Consider the following 18,503-nt stretch of genomic DNA (forward strand, 5'->3'; position numbering starts at 1 on the left):
ATTGAAACCTAGAAACCACATTTTTTGAGCTTCTGCATATGATTGCCACTTGAAGTATGAATATGAATGCAAGAGTAAGATATTTTTTATTTTAGTTTTTTCCTTCAATAAAAAACAAAGCAATGGTGTTTCTTTAGTCATCTACTGTTGTGATGACATACCCCCCCCCCCCCCCCCCCCACCCCCCCCGCCCCCCCCCCCCTTAGCAAGCAGTCTAAAAAGTTGTAAGGTAAGAAATAAGAATGCTTTATGTTGTGATTAGAGTATTTTTTAAAAAAAATTTGGATTAGGACTCTTCTATGATGGACTTTACCTTTCTTTTTTATTTTTTTTTTTTTCAGATATTAAAGGGAAAATGAGTAATGACTTGCCTATAGAGGTGGAGGTGCCAAACTTGGAGGATGCAATAATGACGCAAGCTAATTCCCAACATCAGCCTTCAAATCCCAGTATGACAAGTGAGAGTGCTACTATCCTCCTCCGGGAGGAGAGGAGGAAGGGCTGAGTAGGAATAAAAGGGAGAAGAAAAGGAGTAAGAGAACGGTAGAAGCAGAAGATGAAGGAGAGATAACTCAATCTAATCAAAAAGTTAGGAAGAGAATGAGATCAAGATCTGAAGTGTGGGATCACTTCACTAAATTTGTGACGGGGTTTGGTGAAATTAAGGGTAAGTGTCATTATTGTCATATTGATTACTGTGTTGATGCTAAAAAGAATGGTACGGGCACACTTAGATATCATATGGTTAGATGTGCACAAAATCCACATGTTGAAAAAACAAAACAGACACAATTAAATTATCAACCAGCCTTAAAAAATGCAAAGGGCTCAGAGGCAACTCTTACAAATTGGAAATTTGACCAAGAGGCAATTCGAAAGGCATTATCTTACATGCTTACTGTTGATGAATTGCCTTTTAAATTTGTAAAGAATAAGGGATTCAAACATCTTATGAAAGTTGCATGCCCTCATTTTTGAATTCCATCAAGATGGACAATTTCTAGGGATTGTTATGACCTTTACATGGAAGAGAGGTTAAAGTTGAAAATTTTTTTGAAAACCTCCTCTCAAAGGGTTAGTTTCACAACTGATACATGGACTTCTTTGCAAAAGGTCAATTATATATGTTTGACTGCACACTTTATAGATAATGATTGGAAATTGAACAAAAAGATCCTTAACTTTTGTCCAATTTATAGTCATAAAGGTGAAGAGATAGGTATGGCCATTGAGAGGTGTTTGCTTGACTGGGGAGTTGATAATGTGTTTACAATGACTGTAGATAATGCAAGTTCAAATGAAGTTGCAATTGCCTACATAAAAAGAAAAGTTTCAAATTGGAGAAAAGACATTTGTGGAGGCAAATTCTTGCATATAAGGTGCATTGCACATATAATTAACCTAGTTGTGCAAGATGGTTTGAAAGAAATGGGGGATTCAGTTGCTCGTGTTAGAGACGCAGTCAGATATGTTAGGTATTCACTTGCTAGGTTGAAAAATTTCAAGCGTTGCGCAGAAGTAGAAAAAGTAGAATGCAAAAAGATGTTATGCCTAAATGTTAGCACTCGATGGAATTCTACTTATCTGATGCTAGACACAGTTCAAAGATATGAAATGGCTTTTGAAAGGTTTAGGGATGAAGATCCTTCATTTAGAATTGAGCTTCAGACTAGGGATGACATACCAAGTAGTTTTGATTGGGAACAAGTTAGAAAATTTGTGATGTTTTTGGAACACTTCTATGAACTCACTATACAAGTTTCAGGTTCTTTGTACAAGTAATACATTTTTTGATGAAATTAGTGAGATTGATTGTCTTCTAAAAGAGTGGGAAAATAGTGATGACCTGGAGTTGAGTTTAATGAGCATGAAAATGAAGGATAAATACAACAAGTATTGGGGAAACATTAACAAAATGAATATGTTAATTTTTGTTGCATCTATTCTTGACCCTAGACGTAAGTTGGGATTTGTGCAATATGCTCTTTCTACTATGTATGAAGGTGACAAAGTTTATTAGTGGGGAAAAAAGTTCAGGATACAACATTTGAATTGTTTGCTGAGTATAAAAAGTTGTCACAATCTAAAAATGAAGAATCAAACAGAAGTGAAACTTTAAGCTCAACTTGCTCCATTGGTCAAGGTGAAGCAGCAGAACGAAAGTTCAAAGTTTTGTATCAAAAGTACAAGACTCAAATTGGAGATGGAGATAATAAATCAGAGTTGGATAGGTATTTGGGCGAGGATTGTGAAAAGGACTTGGAGGGCTTTGATATTTTGGAGTGGTGGAGGTTAAATAGTCAAAGGTTTCCCGTCCTTTCACATATGGTTCGTGATGTTTTAGCAGTACCCATCTCTACAGTTGCTTCAGATTCTGCTTTTAGCACAGGGGGCGTGTTCTCGATGCCTTTAGGAGTTCTTTGACTCCTAAAATTGTTCAAGCTCTTATCTGTACACAAGATTGGATGCGGGGTTCACATACTCCAATTAAGGTTGAAGAAGATATAGATGACCTTGAAAATCTAGAAAAAGGTAATATTATATTTATATATTGTCAAAAATTTTCATTTGGTCATTGAATGATTAATTATTACAACTTACGAGTGCTTCTATACAATTTTTTAGAGTTGTCAAAGGTTGCATTGGAGTCCACAATTGGTGAATAAGACAAACAAAGAAAGACAAAGGGTTGGTTTCATACTTTCATATTGAGATTATGCTTTAGTGTTTTGTCATATAAATTACATGCTATCAATTATCATTATTTTGGTTTGTTGCAGACTTACAGGTGAAATAAGCAGAGAAATTGTACTTTGTATTTTGCAATGTAAGAAGTTGAAAAGTGGGAGTTTCTAATACAAGAAGCCATGAAATTGTAGTTGTCACTTGTCAACTGATGTATGAAGCATTGAAGTCCTAGTTTTTTATTTTAACTTTTTAGAAACAATTTATATTTTATGTTTGTTTTTTATTTTTATTTTGCACAAATTGTTTACATTGGTCTGTAATATAATATTATGAACTTTGTACTCTTGAACTCAAATCCAAGTAGACATTGCATACCTTTAAATTTCATGTTTGGTCTATGATTATATTTTTTTAGGAAGGTTTTCTAGATTGTTTTGGTATGCAGATGATTTTATTTTTACATTTATTAGATTTTATGTAAACAGGGTTCTATACTTCTATTTTTACATTGATTAGATTTTATCTAAGCAGGGATAAGACACCTAACTGACTAGTTGTGAGCCTCTGATGGTGTCATTATAGATTTTTTTTTTTCTTTAAAATTAAGAGTTTCTTAATTCAGCTGATGGTGGGTAACCCTACCCTAATTCACTCCACCCCACTTTTTTTTTTTTTTTTTCTATTGAATTCTAGGATTGTCTTGCTTAATTTGCCTTTAGTAGAAACTAAACTTGTGCTTATACTCGTCATTTGGTTTGGCAATTTTATGAACACTGGTTAATGGTTATGCTCCTTGTAAACAACCCTATTTTGCTTATGTAAGTGCATTAAGGAGTTTAATTAAGTTTGCTTATACTCGTCATTATTATTATTATTATATTTTGTCGCCGTTTTTCTTCTTTTGGGTTCTTTGTTCTATGGTAAAATATCATTTTTATTAATAAAATTAATAAATAAGGTATTTAATTAAGTTGGATTTGGTTTTTAAAATTTTTTGTATAATAATCAATTTTAAATAATTTCGGTTAACCGAATTACCCGTTCGGGTAATTTGGTCTGGTCCAGTTTGGTTTCCTCCTCCAATTTGGTCGGTTCGGTTAATGATTTTATTTAACTGAATTTTTTGGTTAATTTGGTTAATTACCCGAATTTGGCCGAACCGACCGTTTGCTCACCCCTAGATTCGGATTTTTCCAAATGTCATGATTCAAAGAAATCCACTTCAGGATATGTCTTTATGCTAGCAGATGGTGCTATATCTTGGAAGAGCACCAAACAGACAATAGTTGCATCGTCTACTATGAAGGCAGAGTTTATAGCATGCTTTGAAGCAACTTCACAAGCCATATGGTTAAAGAATTTTATCACAGGGCTTCAAATTGTGGATTCAATATCAAAGCCATTAAGGATTTACTATGATAACTCGGTAGCAGTGTTCTTTTCCAAGAACAACAAGAGTGGGAGCAGAAGTAAACACATCGACGTAAAGTACCTTGCTGTCAGAGAAAGAATTAAAGAACAAGAAGTGACCATTGAACATATAAGTACAGATTTAATGGTGGTAGATCCTTTGACGAAAGGGCTCTCAATCAAAGTATTTACAAAACATGTGGAAAACATGGGATTGTTAGTACACTTTGTTCTTGATCTCTTATTTAATTGTCGATAAAATCAATTTATTTGTGCACATATAGTATCTGTTCCTAAAAATGTCCATTGGGACATTAGACCCGCAATGACTTAGAGGAAGTCATGCATAAAGAGTTACTACAAAAAGTTGTATTAAGAAAGGTCGTACATTGTGATACATGGAAGGAATTGTTTACTACATAAGGAAAAAAAAACCGCCATGACTCATGTATTATCTTTCTATAAAAGTTAAAGTTGTTTTGAGGCCATATTCAGTTTTGAACCTCATCCCAAAAAGTTTTCAAGATGTATCATGTGAGCCAAGTGGGAGAATGTTAGCGCGTATGTTTCCTTTTTGGTGGCACATATAACACATCTTGTTTTATTTGAAAAAAACTATTATCTAAATTATTATAATTATTATTTTATTCAAAAAATCAAATATGGGAGATGAGATTTTACAGTAACTACTTGATATACTAAGACTAAATCTCCTAAGACTAAGTCATCGGCTTGAAATTCAAATGGAAGATTTGGATCTGATTTGAAATGGAAGATTTGAATATGATTTGAACTGGAAGATTTGAATATGATTTCAAATGGAAGATTTGAATCTGATTTCAAATGGAAGATTCGAATCTGATTTCAAATTCAAATAAGAGATTTTGAAAACTCACAATCCCTTGATGGTAAGAAATGTGAGAGGAAATCTCTCAGTTCATGGGGTCTTGACCAGTCTATAAATAGGACCTGTGATTAATCATTAAGTCATACATTAACTTACGGTGATATAGAACTGGCCAAAAATCCTACTCCTTCTACTCTTATGAAGCACGGTAAGAGTAAAGATAATTCTCAAATCTCTTTCTCTATGTCTCATAGTTTTTTTTTTTATTTCAGATTCCTTTCTTGAAGACTTGAGTAGTTATGGCTGGAGATCAGATCACTGTTCTCTTTTGCTTGTAAACAGTTGTTGGTTTGCAGTTTCTGAAATTATGCTTTCAATCCAAACCAATTTTCACACCACCACAATAAATCTTCTACTTAAATTTTGATTTAGTGCATGTAACATGTTTTATTTATATAAACCAATCACCCAAAACTAATTGGGCATATACTATTGTGCAACTGTGAAGGTATTAAGCATATACAAATATGCTTTATGCAAATAATATACACATCATAAATACATTTATGAATTTGGTTTCAATGACCACCTGTTCATGAATAGTGTTCACTTGAAGGCTCTCCAAGCCTTTCCTACTAATCCCACTTCTTTCAATGGCTTGAAGTAGAGATTTCCAAATAAATATCACAATTTCAAGCTATTGGGTCATCCCATTGGAGACGAGGACTCTTGCCATTCTTCTCTCACCCAAAGTAGAATATAAAGAAGCCCAAAATTTATAAAGCAAATAAACCAAACAAATTGCAACTGATCCACTTATAGAATCCTTGATAATTAATAACTACAAATAAAATTTCTTGGTCTTACTCCCAATTGTGGTAACAAAGTTGGCGAACCAAATTTAAGAAACTATATATGTTCCAAATTATGGCCCCCCAAAAAGAAAGAAAATTAAAACAATACATTTAACTCTAAGCATCACATTCCTAACAAATAGTCATCAACCGTTTCAGACTGTGATCTCCTCACCCTTTAGTGATACTACAAACGAAAAGGCAACAGGTATTAAAATCCATTTCAATGAATCAAAAGTAAATACAAATATAAACTACATACTAAAACTCTATAGTAATAAAAACCCAATTCAAATGTCTTAAAAAAATTTGCAATTTCTAAGGTTGGATTCACATACTACATATTAAAACTCCATAGCAATAAAACCTTGAAGAGATATCATTAAGAAAAAACTGGACAAACAGTATGGCAACAAAAACAATTCCTCCCTATGGGAAGAGTGTCAAAAGTAGGTCGCAGTGGACTTAGGATTGAATTGAGGTTGTCTTCATAAAATTCCAACCCCAATGGAAATCTAAACATCCTAATTACACAAAGAAAAATCACTTTGTTAAATAAATAATCAATTACTGAGAGCCATAACTGATGAAGATTACCAAATCAATGCTAGCATACTAACAAATAATTCAAAGAAATCCCAAAAATTGAAAGTTTAGAGTGATGAGAGGAAAAAAGGAAGTGACTATGAAGGTGAAAAAAAGACTTTCCAATTAGTACCTATAGGATATGCAATTCAACAATCAAATATTTATACCTTCAAATTTTTCTTTCAAAAAAATAATAGAAAAATATAAGATCCTTTTGTTTTTGAGCCTTCTTTGGTATCCTGTGTTGTTTCCGAAGCACTCCCACTCCTTGTCAATGCTCAGATCGAGCTCCTACCAGAGATGGGTCATCTCCATGAAATACTCTGTGACTTCCCTATCACCTTGCCTCATCTACCACAACCGAGATTTGATGTCAAAGATTTGTGAATAGCTCTCAACATCGGAGTAGGTTTTGCGAACGGCGTCCCAGACATCCTTCACCGTGGGTAAGAATAAGTATATTTTACCAATCGATGGCTTCATTGAGTTAACGAGCCAAGCCGTGACCATGGAGTTTTCATATCTCCATGTTTGCAAGGCGACAAAATCAGTAGGGTCTTGTTTCCTCTGTTCTCCAGTAAGGTAACCTAGTTTCCCTTTTCCTTTAATCACCAACTTTATGGATTGAACCCATTCTCGAAAGTTTTTCCCATTTAATTTCTCCACTGAGAGTGGAAAGGTTGTATTGTCCAGCCCATTCAAACCCCTAGCGGACGTAACCTCGGAATCCCTGTCGGATTTTCCATATGAGGTTACCCCTTTGCTGGTGCTCCTAGTCATTCTTAGCTAAGGTTAAGAAAACCTAACTCTGATACCATGTAAGAGGAAGCCTTGAATTACATTGAATTAATTTTTTCATATGTACATCCCAATCTTATATAATACATTCACCTATTCTAAGCAAGGAAACAACCCCCTTACCGAATAATATCAAATCCCCCACATTTACCCACTTTCCTAATATGATTATTATTTACAATGATACTTGGGATTTTAACAAAGAATATAATGAAGGGAAGAAAAGACAAAAACAATGGTAAAAGGAATATCTACTTTTAGTCCAAACCTCTTACCCAATTTGATTCAATCTTGCATTATTTTTTTCTGCACATAAGAATTTATGTGTTTGAAGATAAAAGACAACTAAGGTGGATATTAAACTATTAAAATGCTAAAAAGAAAAATAGGGCCCAAAAAGAAAGCAAAACTATCACTTTCTACCATGTTCTTGACTTGGCACTAAGGTATTGGCATGCTCAATTTTCATATCTCAATATAATCAAGCTTCAAAAAGACCTACACTAAGAATATTGGCCCATTAAAGTTGGACACTAAAATGGAAAATCAATTAACCAACGTCTTTTCTTTATTGGAGGGCTAATAAATGTGGTACCAATGTTATTTAAATACAAAGACAATGGAACTTAATTATAAAATACCCACTCCAATTAAAGTAATTTGAGCCAAAGTGGTTAACCAAATCCCAATGCCATAGGCATCCATTCCACTTCAAAAGTTTAATCCTTGCTAAAGCTTGATGTTAATATAAATACCAATCCAAACAAGCACATTATTAAACCTCCAATCTCAAAGTTCATGTGCATCATGTACATTACTATCCTACAAAGTAACTTGACTCAAAGTAGTTCACCAACTCCTGAAGTCATGGACTGCCATTCCACTTCAACATCGAATCCCTCCAAAAGCTTGACAGCAATACAAATCTCAGCCTGAACGAACTTATTTTGGAGCATTAAACCTCTAACCTCAATCTGCATGTGCCTACCATACAATATTATCCTACAAAGTAACTAAAGTATTTAATACATCTTGAAACTCTAGCATCGCATTTAAACTCAAATCCAATGCTGCAAGTATAAAGATTGACCTACAACACCACTATCAAATAATAGTCCTATACAAGTGCAAGGAAGTTATTTCAGGCAGCCCACAAATACTAATATTCCTATACAAATTCAATGAGCCTTCTCTTTTTTTTTCATTTTATATTTTCATAACTAGTCCTAGTCAATAGGTGTACACATTAACTTAGCTCCCTTATTTATATTGTCTTCCAAATGATCTTTTATTCGCGTCCAACAAAATTATGATTCCAGGTCCACCATCAGAGAGAAACAATACTAATTTCAAGATAGTGTATAAATCTCGAAGATGTCATGTTCAAGCCATGCCAATAGCATGCATCATAAATTCATAAACTGCAATTGTGCAATTTCAAGCATGCCCCACATACATCATGCAATTTTCTTCACTCTCCATCCTGCATATAACCAATCCTCTAAATGCACTAAATCCTTCTAAAAAAAAAAGTTTTAAAACATCATCTCCCTGTGATTAGGATCTCAAAACACAAGGGGAACTCCCATGTACACCTCCTTTTCAAGTTGGCCATCTTGAGACTTTACACAAATGAAAAGACTAAGAAAAATTTTCCATCATTGAGTTGTGTTTGAGGAAGTTCAAATGTTGAGCCTTGGATTTGGATGAAATTTAATACAATTTCATACGTGTTCAAATTAAAAAAAAATCTATATCTACGTCTAAATTCAAAGCTCCCAAACACAAGGTCAAAGTAAAACTTTTACGAGGGCCATTTAAAAAAAAAAATAAACAACGACAACAATAGGCCAAGCCTTTAAGTCGTTCTAGATGGGGTCGGCCAAACGAATCATTTTCCAATTTCCACCAATTTACACGACCATGAGCAATTTCCTGCAATAAATTCAAGGCTATTAAATCCTTACCATCTCAATCCAAGTTATTTTAGGTCTACCCCTACTCCCTTCTACTACCCCTCACAATAACTAGCTTATTTCTACTCACTGGCATACTGTTGGCTTATGTTGTAGATGCTCAAACCATCTGAATCATTTCTCTCTTATCTTATTTTTTTATAACAATTACACCTAATATATTCATTTCTTAGTTTATCTTTTAACATTATATCACTCATCTGCCTTAACACTCTCATCTCAGCAACTTTGCTTTTTGGATATGTTGTTTCTTCGTTGCCCAACATTTTAATCCAAATAGCATAGCTAGTCTTATAATTGCTTTATAGAACTTCTCTTTTAATGTTAAAGATATTCTACGATAACACAACACGCTTGAAGCACCTCTCTATTTTACCCAACATGCTTTAACTTTATACATTACATCTTCTTCAATTTCTCCTTCAACTTGTATAACAGAAGCAAAGCCATTTTAAAAAATGTTTCCAAAACTCAATATCTTAAACTAATGGCATAACATTATTTATCTAAAAGAACTAATAATCAAAGCCCCACAGGTCAGCCCACTAGAAAGTATGGACACAAAACACAATGTTGGCCAGGGCTTTGACTGTCATCCCTTTGCCTGGGTGCTATTAGTAATTAAGGGGGAGCTAGTGCCTAGAGTTTGCCCAATTTGTTGTCCGCTTCCTTCAGCTGGATTGAGGTTCTCCATTCTTTCTCACAGAAAAAATGTAATAAACATACATTCTCATCCCGCTGGATAACCACAAACTCACAAATAATAAATACTTCCGTATCCAAATAATTGCCTCCTCAAGCTTTCCTAATGAAAACCCGATAAAATGTATTGAACTTGCCTCATTAGCTTACAACTACCACTTAAATGAACCTCAAACTGAGTCAATCTCAAACCCTGCTTGAGTAGCTTGATTCATTTCACAGCCCCAAATAATGATGCATTTCATAAGCAAGTCAAAGATTAGGATTATCCAATTTAATGATCAAATTTTCACAAGACGAGGAGATCAATGGTTCACCTGGGCGGTCAAGTCGGAAGCAATGTAAATAAGCACAGTCGTGATGTTTTTTGTGACAAGAGGGCAATATTCAATCACCCCTAAATACCATCCCTGAAATCCAAGCTTCAAACGGGAAGAGGGAGCCGACAATGACGAAAAGGAAGAGCAAAGATACAAAATGAAACCGTGGTGCGAGATTCTGTGCAACCTAATCGTGCTGAATTGAGATGAGATGGAATGTACGCCCTCCATCTCTGCTGGTTTGCAAGAAGAGAGTATTTGGTTGAAGAATCAAAGTTGATTACCAGTCGCCAGCCTTGAAGATGACAGCATTTGCTGAAATGTCTCGCAAAACCGCTTAACATTTTGCAGAAAGCTAGAACACTGCTCTTCAAAATGAATTTCCTACAAGTCGGTTATACCGTTTGGTTTATTCACCGAGTGCGCCACTACACCTATTTATACGCCTTTTATTTTTCTTTTCTTTTAAAAATTTTAAATTGTTAGACATAGACCACCTAAAAATGGAACCCAGTAAGGATAAAAGTGAACCTTCCATTAGAATTCTTCAAAATTTTTTTTTTTAATTGGTATCTCATTTCATGTCTAATTTATTCTATAATTTGGATTTATATTGGATTTTGATAAAATATAATATAAAATTATATTGAAAATTTATCCAAATCTACTTAAATCCAAATTCAATGTCCAAAATTCATGCTCTCGAATGCATTAACATATTTCGCTAGTGCAACATGATATTAAAATCTATAATGCTTTACTTTTATTCATTAATTTTTCATATAACTAGCTGTACACATACACACTGTGCACGTGCTCTGCAACTTTTTTAGAGGTTTTTATTTATATGATGATATTCATAAGCTTCAAACTCTTCATATGAAATTGGATGGTAATGGTAATATATGATTATTGTGATTAATGGACGGATAAATTGTCATGTAATCTAAAATATTTACATATAGAAATAGTCATAAAAAAATTAATATATCTACTATTAAGTATGCTAAGAGGTAATAGTTAAAAGATATTTAATATTTAAATATCATACAATTGAATAAAATTTCAAGACTTGGTTTCAACAATTAGACAACATAAATATGAACAAATTTCTTTCCTACTAATCTTTGCAATGTTCCTCTTAAAAAATATATACAAAAAATTATTATTAATATGTGAATATAAATTTGTATTGTGTAATGTAGTGAAGAAAATAATACCTTGTGACCATATTGTGTAGTTCATTAATCACTTTAGTTCACCATTGTTTATGGTTTGAAGAACTCTATCATAAGAAGACATAGAAAATTATTTACAATTTAAAAGATGTAGTTAATTTAATTAGGCATATTGTCATACTATTGAAACATACCTATGATGTCAATATCTCAATTTAAGAATGTTTCGCCAGTACCATCACGTTCATCAACAAAAAAAAAAAAAAACTGATTTTTAATGTTGTCCAACTCTCATTATTGTGTCATAAGCAATTTTCTGATCATTATTCAGCAATGAAACTACCATTAGGTCTTCATATATCATTAGAATCAAAAGTTCATCTTGTATGATTCTTGGTATATCTACACTTTTATTATAAAAATACACCAATATAGGTAAATCATAATCAACCACCCGCTTACCATACTATAATAACAAAATATTTAGGTCATGTAAAAGTGTAGAGACCCAGGGAGAGAGAGAGAGAGAGAGAGAGAGAGAGAGAGAGAGAGAGAGAGAGAGAGAGAGAGAGAACCGGCGGAGGTTTTCTGAAATGGAGAGAAAATTGGCGATGGTTTTGTGCAATTACCGCATGTTAGTAATGGGTTAAACAGTAAAAATAGGGCCGATTAAAGAGAAAATCGGTGATGGTTTTTTGGAGGGCTAAGAAAACCAACAACGATTTTCTCTACAGAGGTGATATAAAGAAAATATCTTGCGAGTGTTTCAAATGAAATAAAAAATTCTTCTTCCTTCTTTTTTCGAAAACCTACGTTTCCCCTATCTATTTTTTTCGATTCCCACTTCCTTAAGGCTTATTTTGATGATCCAGAACCACTACAAGGTTTGGGGGATCATTCTCTGTAAAGCTATCGGAGTAGATCATTGATTTGGGGTTTTGAGGCATTATCCCAAAATCAGGATAAGTAAGATATTTTAAAGTTTTATTGTTAGATTGAAGTATATGGGACCTAGGAAATGTTAAATGAGTGTTGTTTTGATATTTGAGTTGATAAATTAGGGTTTCTGAATCAGGGTTCGGGTGAGCGCCGTAAGTATCATTTCGGGGATCCTGCTAGTGTAGTTCAAGAAATCACGTAAAGGGAATATATTAAATCAAGATTTTTGAGGAAATAATTGGAAAAAAATGGAAACTTTATGTATAAATGTATATGATTTTCACATGGGTTTTGAAAAGCCGACCGTTTAAATTGTCAATTTCTAAGTCTATGGTTGTGCCACTAGATATTATTTGCAAAAATGGAAAGTTAAAACGACAGATTTTCTAGATAATTGTGTAAGAAATTAAATGCATGTCTTCAATATATTAATAATGAATGTGGGTTGGCTTATTTTACAGTAAACGTATGAAATATGTTGTAAAATTTTGTGGCATGAGTAAAATGAAGTTTCTGTGTTGAACTATGACATATGTATGAGATGCAAGAAATACTGGAAATGTATTGAGAATTAAAATGTGATATGAATTATTTTGCATGTGTTTGGTAATGTTAAATTACAATGTATGGTTTGAGAACTCCGGTAGACCAGAAAAGGGCACAGTACTGTTGCGAATATGAATGGTAGTGCTAGTGCACCCACACGTCTTATATAGAGTGTGGAGATGGGATGGTCGATTATGTTAGGAAGGGTAGTGTCCCCCCTAGAGTCTAGATCAGTATGGGAATAGCTAATTGGGCCTACAGACTGTAGAATGTGGTTGATTTAACTCTGGTGGGCTGACTAGGATTAAGTCCAGCCTTCGGGCCGCATAACCTGTCATAGGGTGGAAGCATGACTATGATTTTTCACTAGTATAAAGGGTTATAAACGCATAATTGTAAGTTTAACCATGGATAATATGAAAACAACATATATGGAAATAGCAGGTATGGGAACAACAAATATAAGAACAGTAGACGGAAATGATATGAAAATAGAATATGTGAAAGCAGACATGAATACAAAAATAAGAAATATAGAATGTAATGAATGACATAGAGATAACAGCATAAAGAATAATGTAGTAAAGTATTATCAGTATTAGATATAGTAATATTACATGTATTTAGGGCGGGGTATACTCTTCGCCCTAGGGTTTGCTGAGAAAAGCGAATGCCTTGATAGGTATCAGATGTAGTTGTGTGCTGTATAACGTATTAGGGCAGAGGGAAGCTACTTGTATGGGCGGGTAATCTTCTCTATTCTTGAGAGCTTCTGCCAGTAAACCTTTGTGTGAATGCGTGAGTACGAGATAAACTACCACCTGAGGGCTTACTAAGAATGGTGAGTTCCCCGATGTGCTTTAGTTGTGACCATAGGTTACTTAATGTATCAAAGCAGAGGGGTGCTACTTGTATGGGCGGGTGATCACCTCTATCCTTAGGAACTCTCATTGGTAAAATACCTTGCATGTGTTTGAGAAGGAACAGAAAATGATTTTATAATTCTGGTTTCATTTAAAAATAATGAATATACATATATGTTGTACTTAAACCTTATGATTGTCACGCGCTGATTTATTGTATTCCATCCTTACTGAGACATGTCTCACCCGTTATAAATTTTATCCTTTTAAGACCTTCGCGTGATCGAGCTTAGTGAGCTCAAGGCGGGTATAGCATTTTTGATGGAGAGAAAGGTATAAAAGTAATGACCCAAAAATTCATTTAATTTTTTTAATATACCCTATAATATATATATATATTAGATACCCCTGATCAAGCCTACTGGAATACACCTATGCAGCGGAAAATATAAAACTGTATAACCATAATTACAATACCAGAATTCTATATTTTTACCAATATATATATATATACATACGTATACATAAATACACAACCCCCAACAACAACTACCAAAACTCCTGAAATCTACCCAAAAATGCATCTCCCTGAAAACACTTACCCTATAGATAGGGCAGTGCAAACAACCTCTCTATCTTCAAGCCTGATCTGCTCGTCTAGATGGATCACCTGAAAAATGTTAAGTCACTAGGATAGGACAACTCTCAGTAATACAAAATATGCTATTACCAATGTGAGTCAACTGAGTTTACATGAATAATATACTGATAAGTAACTGAAACTGGGGTACATGTAAAATAAAATACAGTGTAACTCACACCTATGTGGTTTAAAATAAAGTTGTTACTAAACTTACTATTTAATTATACTTATATAATTTATAGGTCAGTTTTCTGATTTCTTTATATATATATAACTATGAAAACTTCCCTAAATGGTTGTATGCCATGATTTAACCCCTCATGACAAGGTTGTGTGGCCCGTAGGCGGGACTTAACACTAGTTGGCCTACCAACATAAGTCAACTGAACCTCTATCATCAGATCGGATGCCTCAACCTAGATTACTAAGGAGCCTGCAATCCCTCCAAGGCATGGTAATTGATACCTCCTCCGTGAAACTAGTCGCCTTGACCCAGAATATTGGGCAGCCTACAATCCCTCCCAAGGCACGGTTGACTACTCATAAATCCACACACTATCTAAGATATGTTGTTGCTCTCTTATCTGAATTAGCTATGGTACCGTGCTCTGAATACTGATCTAAATCTGATCCATCAGGGTCTGATATTGTATAATACTAATATATATAATTATCTTAGTATTTTACCATGATTTTGATACAACTGAAATAACCATAACATTGTAGTATACTAATCTGAATAAACTGTAATAACTGAATATCTGAGATATCTGAATAATTGAATTATCTGAATGACTGAAATATTTGATAAACTGAAACAACTAAATGTTATGGTTATGAAATATGTATATCATGGTATTTTGAAAATGCAGTAAAATATAGGTTTCAGTACGTATACTATAAATCATGGTATTTTGAAAACTGTATAAACTCTGTACAGATCTAATATTAACTCATGCCACACAACTAAATAAATGAAAATCCCTATACTAAAATCTGTATTTAGTGATGATAAAAGTAATTTATAATCTGTAGAATTTTCCCCGAAACATATATATTTTACTGACAAAATTCCTAAAATTACTAGCATAGCATATTTCCCTTACCTAACTGGTTAGGAGATCTAACTTCAATTTTATTCTTACGTCCACAGCGTACCAAACACAAAATCCTGAAATATATATGTATATTTTCCAAATTCAGTCAACTCAAATCTTGAAATTACAACACCATAGTTTAATCAACTCAAACACCAGTATATTTTAATCTAATACAAAATATGGGTTCAGAAAAACCTGAGAACTATAAAAACCCTACTTACCTTGATTTTAGGATGGTGTCTAAACTTCTTAAATCAAAATTTCTTTCCGGCTAATGAATTCTAGAGAGAGAAACGCGGGAGAAATGGATTTTCTCCCTAAAATTTGTCTTTTTCTGTATTTATAGGTGGCTGGCCACGTGGCTTCATCAACAAGCCACGTCAACTCGTTGACGAACCAAAGAAGGTAGTTCATCTACGAGGGTGAAAAGCTCGTCGGCGAGTTGATGGGTCTAAACTAGCCCCTCTCGGTTTCTCTTCATCGACGAAATACTGAAACTCGTCCACGAACACTGCATGGGAGTTTGTCAACGAAACCTGGGCATTCGTCGACGAACCCTGCTTTGATTCATTTAATTTTTTCTTTCTCTCTATTATTTAATTATTACAATTTCTGGGTCTTTACATTCTCCCCTCCGTATAAAATTTTGTCCTCGAAATTTATCATCTGTGCTATACACCATCCTCTTGAGAAAAAATTTGTTACTTGTTTTAATAATTACCCTCACTTATGGCAGAAGAATATCATGATTACACTATAGGGTTCTGGGAGATTACATGAATATACATAAAAGAAAATTCTCCCAAAACCAAAAATGTTATCTATCCAATAATCTAATATACAATTCATACTTTAATTACCCTACACTGAAATAAATAATACTAATTTTATCTGAATTATTACCCCTGACTACTGTTGTTCCCCACCAAACAGATGTGGGTATTGCTGTCGTATCTCCTCCTCTAGCTCTCACAAGGCCTTATCCACTGCATGATTCCTCCACAAGACTTTTACTAGTGGAATTTTCTTAGTGCACAACTCATATTCTTTTTCATCTATAATCTACACTAGCGTTTCCTCATATGCTAAGGTATCTCTGAGCTATATCTCCTCATATTTGAATATGTGGGAGGGTTTTGGGACATATTTCCTTAGCATGGAAACATGAAATATGTCATATATCCTCGATAGAGTTGGTGGTAAAGTTAGCTTGTAGGCAACTGGAGTCACTCTCTCAAGTATCTCGAATGGGCCAATAAATTTAGGGCTCAGCTTATCTTTCTTCTTAAATCTCATAGCTCCTCTCAGTGGTGCTACTTTCAAAAACACCTGATCTCCCATATCAAATTCCAACTTCTAGCGATGAGTATCTGCGTAACTCTTCTGCCAACTCTGAGTTGAACTGATTCTTTCTTTAATAAGTCAAACTTTATCATATGCCTACTGCACCAACTCTGGTCCCAAAACTCGCCTTTCACCTATTTCATTTCAATGTAATAGAGAACAACACCTCCTACAATATAACACCTCGTAAGGTGCCATGCCAATGCTGGGCTAATAGATGTTATTATATGCGAATTCTACCAGCGGCATATACTAGGTCCAACTACCCTCGAAATCCAACACACATGCTCGTAGCATATCCTCAAGTATTTGAATCATCCTCTCTGTCTCCCCATCAGTCTAAGGATGAAAGGCTGTGCTGAATGATAACGGAGACCCCAAAGCTTCCTGCAAACTCCTCCAAAATCGTGACGTGAAACTCGGGTCTTGATCCGAAAGTATGGATACTGGCACTCCATGAGGTCAAACTATCTTCTAAATGTACATTTCTGCCAGTTTGTTCATAGAGTAGTTGACTTTAATAGGGAGAAAGTGGGCCGTTTTCATTAGCCGGTCTACAATTACCCAAATAACATTCTGACCATGTGGCGTCGGCGGTAACCATGTAACAAAATCTATGGATATATGGTCCCACTTCCAATCAGGGATGTGAAGTGGCTACAACTGTCTTGCCGGCCTCTGGTGCTCAGCCTTGACCTGCTAGAATGTCAAACACTACTCCACAAACTTGACTATCTCCCTCTTCATGCCACTCCACCAGAATAATTCTCGTACATCTCGATACATTTTAGTGCTTCCTAGATGCACCATGTAAAGGGATCTGTATGCCTTCTCTAGGATAGCTCTCTTAATCTCACCACCTATAGGTACACATAATCTAGTACGGAACCGTAGGGCTCCATCATCAAATATACTGAACTCCTCCCCCCGACTGTTTTGCACTTTATCTATCAGCTCTACTAATTTTGCGTCATTCTTTTGGGCAGCTTTAATTTTCTCCTGCAAGGTAGGTTGTAACACCAAACTGGCAATAAATGTGGGGTGACCAACCTCTACTAGCTCTACACGGAGCCTCTCTAGGTCCATCTGAATTGGATGCTGAATCTCCACTACTGACAATGTTGCCCCCATTGATTTTCGGCTCAGCACATTAGCCACCACATTTTTTTTCCCTAGGTGGTAGTTGATAGTGCAATCATAATCTTTAATGAGCTCCAACCATCTTCTCTGCCTCATATTCATTTCTTTTTAGGTGAAGAAATACTTCAAACTTTTATAGTCAGTGAAGATCTCACATCTTCCCTCATAAAGATAATGCCTCTAGATTTTTAGAGCATACACTACTGCAGCTAACGCTAGATCATGCACAGGGTAGTTCTTTTCATCACTACATATAACAAATCTATCCTCTCCTGATGGAATAGATAATAATGGTGTTGTGACCAGCCGTTGCTTCAACTCCTGGAAGCTCTACTCACAGTCATCAGCTCATTCAAATCTTACATCCTTTCTCATGAGTTGTGTTAGTGGACCTGATAATCTTGAAAAGCCATCCACAAAATTCCAGTACTGTAACAACCTTTTTAATTTACTACATAATCAACCATATTAAAAACCTTGATACCACTAACTTATAACATAACAACGTCGATCTGTACTCGTGGGTAATGGGGACACACCTGTCGTACACAGCAGATACCTAAGCAG

Source organism: Malania oleifera, chromosome 8, assembly GCF_029873635.1.
Source record: "Malania oleifera isolate guangnan ecotype guangnan chromosome 8, ASM2987363v1, whole genome shotgun sequence".
NCBI lineage: Eukaryota > Viridiplantae > Streptophyta > Magnoliopsida > Santalales > Ximeniaceae > Malania > Malania oleifera.